This window comes from Cyprinus carpio, chromosome A3 (genome assembly GCF_018340385.1).
Source record: "Cyprinus carpio isolate SPL01 chromosome A3, ASM1834038v1, whole genome shotgun sequence".
Classification (NCBI taxonomy): Eukaryota; Metazoa; Chordata; class Actinopteri; order Cypriniformes; family Cyprinidae; genus Cyprinus; species Cyprinus carpio.
The window spans coordinates 10,476,064-10,483,562 of NC_056574.1; the positions used below are offsets into that span (position 1 = coordinate 10,476,064).

The 7,499-nt window shown below is 35.8% G+C and overlaps 1 long non-coding RNA gene across 1 annotated transcript; it reads left to right on the forward strand.

The window, feature by feature from the left end:
• The first annotated feature begins 993 nt into the window (after positions 1 to 993).
• Positions 994 to 3,769, forward strand: LOC122136173. Its single transcript, XR_006153976.1, has 3 exons — positions 994 to 1,079; positions 3,261 to 3,359; positions 3,475 to 3,769. It is a non-coding gene; the product is annotated as an uncharacterized LOC122136173 (long non-coding RNA).
• The last annotated feature ends 3,730 nt before the right edge of the window (positions 3,770 to 7,499 follow it).

The window sequence follows — 7,499 nt, forward strand, 5'->3', positions numbered from 1 at the left end:
AAAATAACTCCACTTAATAAATATACTTCTTATAAATAAACAAAAGAAAAGAAGCAAGAATAGTCCTTGGAGCTCCCCCTGAGCAGGAACCGGAATGGTTGTGGCCCGCTCATTGGTCGGAACCATATATATATACATCCAATGTTTCCACCCGAACCCCCTTTTGCCAGTACACCCGCTCATGGGACACAGACATAACAAACAACAAAAGGAACGGTAAGAATAAAAACTAAACCAACTAAACGTTAAAGATTGTGCGCACTTAACTCCAAATGAAAATTTAAATAAAGTTTATTAAACCAAAAATAATGTTGTTGTGTATTCTTTACTGTAAACAAATTCCATTTAAAAAAAGACTCAACTAACCTGACCCAGGCTCACCAACATCCGCCACAGTTGGTCTATGGCGCAGTCTATTTTCAGTTCCTCAAAATAGCAACGTGCCAACAATGTGCCTGAACACACCTCGTTTTCAGACCAGCATGCCCCTGAGCGCACAAATGGGAGCAAATGCATTTGCTATTTAAACAACGCGATGCAGGATGGGAAAATGAGAACTGTGTCGGGCTGAAACTAGCAAAAACTCTCGCGCCGCACATTGCGCCACATTGCGCCAGGTGTATGGTAGGGGCCATAATCTTAATATAATCTCAGTATCCACGTTAATATAATCTTACTATAATCTCAGTATCTGTATTAATATAATCTTAATATAATCTCAGCATCTGTGTTAATATAATCTTAATATAATCTCAGCGTCCGCGTTAATATAATCTTAATATAATCTCAGCATCCGTGTTAATATAATCTTAATATAATCTCAGCGTCCGCTTTAATATAATGATAATATAATCTCAGCATCCGCCTTAATATGATCTTAATATAATCTCAGTATCTGTATTAATATGATCTTAATATAATCTCAGTATCTGTATTAATATAATCTTAATATAATCTCAGCATCTGCATTAATATAATCACTCTTCTGTTTACAGGATTCTTCATTGTTGCAGTTTTACCAGTGTTTACCACAGTGACGAGATATGATTGGGATCTTACATGTGGGGAACGGATGGGCTGTAAGTGTTTGATGAATTCTGATCTGATCCCTGATATAAACACTAATTAATCATGACATCATAATCTGATCAATATATAATTAATTAATGCTCTCTGTTAGTCATCATGTATTTCTCATCTTCACAGATGTTGAGTGAAGGGTTAAATGAGAGTAGAAATACTTCCAGTGATTTCAGACGTAATAATCTGTGTTCAGTTGTTTTGAGCATTTGTGAGATGTTTTATATAGTATTCAGTCAGTGTCAAACACAGATGTGCCATTCTATATAATATTATACACAGAGCTGGGCAGATTACTCACAAACTGTAATCTGTTACTGATTCCAGATTACACACAAAAGTTGTAGTTTGTAACGTAATCCATTACACATTTCAGGTGATATAATCATATTACTTTCTGATTAGTTTTAGATATCTTTTGATCTTACTCACTTATCACATTGTTTTAAACAGGATGATCTTTTACCATATTGATACAAAAAACAAAAAGAAAGAAATATATTCCATTCGTTGAAATTAACAACATAAAGTGGATTAAACATCACATTACGTCAAGGTTTCCCAAGCTGCGGTTTGTGAAGAACTGCAAGAGGTTTGTGATTTTTAATGATTGATTAATAGTTAATGATATCATAAAAATGTAAAATTAAAATAAATCATTATTTTATTTGTTTACCTGCATGTAACATGAACATTAATCCACGTAAGAGAACTGTAAACAGGCAAATGTGATACTTAATTATGAAATATTCATCTTCAAATCTCAGGGACACTTCAAGTAAATATATCAGATGAAAGATATTTCAGATGACAAAAAACATTTGGGAAAGATGACATATATTGGGAGAAGGTGGTTAAGATGAAAAAAGTAAATAAATTATATGTTATTTTGGGATAATGTGGTTTTGTTGATTAAAAGGAAATATGTATTAATATCTGAGTGATAATTCAGATAAATATGAATGTGTTCATCAGTAGTTAGATGATTTCTGTAAATGCAGTGGTCAGCTGACTAATGACTGGACTCTGTGTGGACGTCCACACACAACTGGAGACGTTCTGAGTCTGGAGGAAAGAGGAATTAGTGAGAATCAATAAATAAAAGGGACATCATTTGTATGAATAATATGTAAACGTAATCCATAAAAAGTAACTGTAGTCTGATTCTGAGTATTTTACATTTTTAAAGTAAGTACTTGATTTTGGAATCTGATTAAATAACTCAGATTAAAAGTAATCAGTTATTACCCAGCTCTGATGATATAATATTATAATATTACTGCAGAAACACTAAGGACCCTATTTTAACGATCTAAATGCAAAGTGTAAAGCGCACGGTGCAGGTGCACTCAGGGCGTGTCCAAATCCACTTTTGCTATTTTAACGACGGAATAACGGTCGGTGCGCCCGGGCGACTTTTGCTAGTATAACGGCAGGAAAAAGGGTTTGCACGCCCGGCATTTTTTGGGCGTAACATGCGATAAACCAGTCAGAGTCTCATCTCCCATTCCCTTTAAGAGCCAGTTGCGCTCGTGCCATGACAAATTTGCTATTTACACGGCGGAATTTGCAAGCGCAAAGACAGAACGCATCTCCGAGATGAAACAGAATTGCTTGTGCACTAGCAAATAGGTAGCCTAATTCTGATACATGTGATGACTATCCATTATGACATGTAGGCATTTTTATATTTATGTAGCCTACACAATAATATTATTTTACATTGTAGTCCTTTAATTTTTAATATTTGGCATGTTTGTGTGCTGCTGTGCATCCCTGTGTGTGTAATAAGCAGTTGTTATGGTCTTTGTTGACGCGCTCTTTAAATATCAAAGAAAAAACATTGCGCCAGACTTTAGACCAGTGTTTTGAGTTGGTCTATGTCAGTCTATTTTCAGTTCCTCAAAATAGCAACGCACCAACAATGCGCCTGAACACACCTCGTTCTCAGACCAGCACGCCCCTGAGTTGCACAAATGGGCGCAAATGCATTTGCTAATTAAACAACGCGACACTGGACGGGAAAATGAGAAGTGCGTCTGGCTGAAACTAGCAAAAACACTTGCGCCGCACATTGCGCCCACATTGCGGCAGGTGTATGATAGGGCCCTAAATGACAGATATTCTATAATATTGTATATGATGTTAATATGTAGTAATATTTAAAGCTGTTTTTTCAGGTTCACCTGCGGTCAGGAGATCAGTGTGGTTAACTCTCATGATGCTGATCAATGCTGTTTTGGTCTATTTCTACATCACAGCTCTGGAAAATGAAAAGGGTATGATAATATGATATACATCAGGAACTGAAAGATCTTACATGTGTGCTACAGTGCAGTGTTTGTTTGTCAGTGATGAACTCTTGCTGAAGCTGATGTGTTTGTTGGTGTTCAGATCGTGTCGGATGGACCTGTGTGATTGTGTTTCTCCAGTCTCTCTGGGCACTGGTCAACTTCACACGGTCATTTCAGTCATTCGGTACAGTATAAATCATCTGCTCTGATCATCTTCTCACTGTCATGATTTCACTATCAGCTCTTGTTTATATTCTCTTCACTCCTCTGAACAGAAATCAAGTCTCTACACTGGAAAAAAATATGATCATGTTTGTAACAGTAAAGGACTGTAATAATGCTACAGTAAAAAAACACTTAACAGTAATTTCCTTTGATATATACAGTGTCTTTTTTGTTTTTTTTTTTCTTATAAGTTATAAGCATTAGGAAAAAACCCTACTATAAGGGGTCAAAATATAACTTTAATAAAATATACAAATAAATAAATTGTAAATTAATTGTATTGTTTATAAATTACAATTGTTGCTCTAGACCAGGGGTGTCAAACTCAGTTCCTGGAGGGCCGGAGCCATGCAGAGTTTTGTTCCAACCCTGCTTCAACACACATACCATGTAGCTTTCAAATAAGCCTAAAAGACTTGATGAGCTGGATCAGGTGTGTTTAATTTGGGTTGAATCTAAATTATCCAGAATTGAGTTTGACACCCCTGCTCTAGACAGTTAACTATAGTTATGATTTTATTAATACAGTTGTCTGAGTAATTTTATAGTCTCAAGCATTCAGAAAATTAGTTTCATGTTTCATGAAGCAGTTCTGTCCTGATGATATTCAAAGCCTCAAATCAAACTCCAAACAGACCACGACTCAACTTTAGAAAGATGTGGAGATCAAATACATTACGTTGTTACTGTGGTTTAATTGTATGTAATGCTGCTGATATTAAACTGATGTTTGATCTTTCAGCTCTTGTGCATTTTGTTCATGTTAAATGTCTTGGATTGGTTTGTGTTTTTTTACTGAACTCTGTTGCTCTGATGACTGAACTGATACTGAAAACAGGTGAGTGAACACTTGATCATCACACACTACACAATTACTGTCATATATCTGCATATAAATGCATATTATAAATTAAAACAGCATTTGAATCTGAGTGAGGGGAAATATTTCACTGTGAGATAGAAATCAGCTTCATCTCAAAGTTTCTCTGACAGGTTATTCTCATTTCCATACGCATACATTAATATGGAGCAATAATACACAATAATAATCGACTGTGTCAGGCTGTTTATGAATGTAATTTGTTCTTGAGGACGGATCGTGTCCAGTCGGGCCGGGTTCTGGACTCAGTCACTGTCTGCAGTCAGCAGAAAAAATCACATTGTGTGTGGTGTGTCTAAAGGTTATAAACTTAGAGTTCAAAAAACCATTCGTTTTCGCAAATATTTTTTTAAACATGTTTAATATTTGTGACTGAGACTATGAAGATGCGTTCACTGTCAAACAACATTTAATGTTCATTAAGACATTTTATTAAGTATTTTTCTTGATTACACATCTTATTGTGATTTATTTCTTGTCTTTATTTTATTTCATAAGCTAACACTGCAAGTTAAATGTTTTTAGACCATTCTTTTTTTTTTTTTTCTACAGTCAAAAAAATGAAAATAGCCTTAAACATGTCAGCGAATTCCTCTTTTTAAGGATATTATCAAGAATTATTGACTTTCAACTTTTTCTTCAAAGTTGTTATAAAGAATTTGTATTTATTTTTAACAAATAAGCTAATCTTCATGACAAATGTTCTTCATAAACTAATATAGCTACGACCATAATGAATAGTTATTGTTCAAAAATAAAAATTATTTATATACACAGTTTAATTATATAGTTTTGTGTCCCCTGCTTAATAATCAGTATAATCAGTGCTTCATGCTGTTGAGTGGTGAATACTAGTGTCATAAATAAAACCCTCTTGTTTATTTTCATCTTCAGTTAATGGTGAAGGAGCGACGGGAGACATGAGGATCATCGTCTTCTCCTCTGAATTCCTCTTCACTTTAATTCTGATGATTTTAATGGTATTTGAAACCCTGTAAGTATAACTGAACATTAAATACATTCACTTCAGGGTGTTTTGGGATTTTCATTTTCATTTAAGAATATGGTCTTTAGGATGCGTCACTTCTAGAGATATTTCTACTGTTTTTCTACTGATTGTGACTCAGTGATGCTGTTTGTTCAGTCATTTCTAAACTGAACTGAAGCTCTTCATCTTCATCACTCTCTGTACACCATTAAATTAATTCTCATGTATCCAGACAGACATCTGAGGGTTTACTTGATTCGTTCTGAGACTGGTGTGTTCTTGAGTGTGATGTGTGTGAATCTGATCAGATCTGAATGATGCTGTAAATCTCTGTCCTCACAGGGATCACACCGTGTCTGCAGGATTGTTCGGTGAGTGTCAGAAACCAGATGCAGAAGGTGCTGTTGGTGATTTGATGTTTCTCTGAGTCTTTAAATACTTCATACAGACACACATCAGTTCCTGGTTACAGACGTCACAGTGGAAATAGACCTGCTCTATTCACATTTCTATTTGTCACCTGTGATGAACTGATTCCCACAAACTCTATAATAATAAAGGGACAGATGTGTAAATTAATTCTGCTTCATTACTGAAGTACTGTTTTAGGGAAATTTCACTTCACTTGAGTTTTATTGAAAAATAAAAAAAACCTGTAATTTTACTCAATTACATTTGAGGGGAAATGACTAGATACTTGGACATTTAACTAAGTACAGTAAAATTAAGTACAATTTATATAAATAAAAAGTAATTTGAGCAGCTGTCTTTCTGAGAGGGCTCTAAATCAGTTTAATTAGATTTGTCAAATGTGCTATTATTTACTTCAAATATAAAGCTTTTTTAAAAGTGGACAAAGTCACCAACTGCACTTTAAACAACTGTCTGAAAAGCAGAAGCAGGTTTAGTGAAGATGTGTGTGAATGAACTGTCTTGTCGTGAACACAGAAGGCAATGAAGTCTCGTCGAGCTGCAGCCGCTGGATCACAGAATCAGGAATCTCAGGTTAGTGTCAGGATTACTGTTCTCCAGAAGCACAGAGATGATTGTAGATCAGTGCTTCTGTTTCCTTCATTTATTAATCACTGCTGCTGAAGCACACATGTTAAAATCTGTCTTATTCTGAACCCAGAATGCAGCAGCAGATTCAGCCACCGGATCGAACCAGAACCAGAACCAGAACCCAACAGAATCACATGAGATGAAGCCTCTTCTGAACACACAAAACCAGGAGAACAGCAGGAGCGCCGGGACGGAGGAAACTCAGCCGGATTCAGTGGTTTCACAATCATAATCAACCCTCAGAGAAAAAACACTCGTGAGGAGCTTTTTCTTCTGAGATTTAAGAGTTCAGTCTCGTTCTTCATCTGTTATTGAGGCCGTTATTAAATGTACATTTGCTGTAAATATATGCAGGATGTTTAACTGCCAGTGCACTTGTTCTTTATATTGATGTAATAGTGATCTGCTTTTATAACTAACTCTAGCTGTAAACTACTTCAGCAGTAGAAATGAATCTGAGACTCCTTCGAGATCAACGGAGAGAAATCAGTGTTATAATATTAACTTTAATAAACACGTCTGTGGATTGATGCTGGAGTCTGAAGATCACAGAGATCACAGTTCAGGATCACATCAGAAACACTGAGACTGAACATCTACAGCTTCAGATGACCGCTCAGATCCTTCATTGTGACTCTGTCATGAAGAGTAAAACATTAGGACACATACACTGTTATTAATAAAACTAACTTTGACTACTCTTACTATTGCTGCAGTATGTGAAATTATGTAATTTTTCTGTATGCACTGAACATCTGGAAGACCTGCTACATCCACTACAGAGCAGTAAACTGTATCCCACAATGCAATGCGTTTCACCTGATTTTCCATTTCCAGTGTGATGAAAGAAGCATAAGTAACTCAGACAGATGAGATGTATTTCTACTTGGTCTCAGATGGACTCATGAGATAAGCTGGACTGTAGTTAGGGTCAATGTGACGAGTGGGGCGGGGGCCGAGAGCCGTGGGA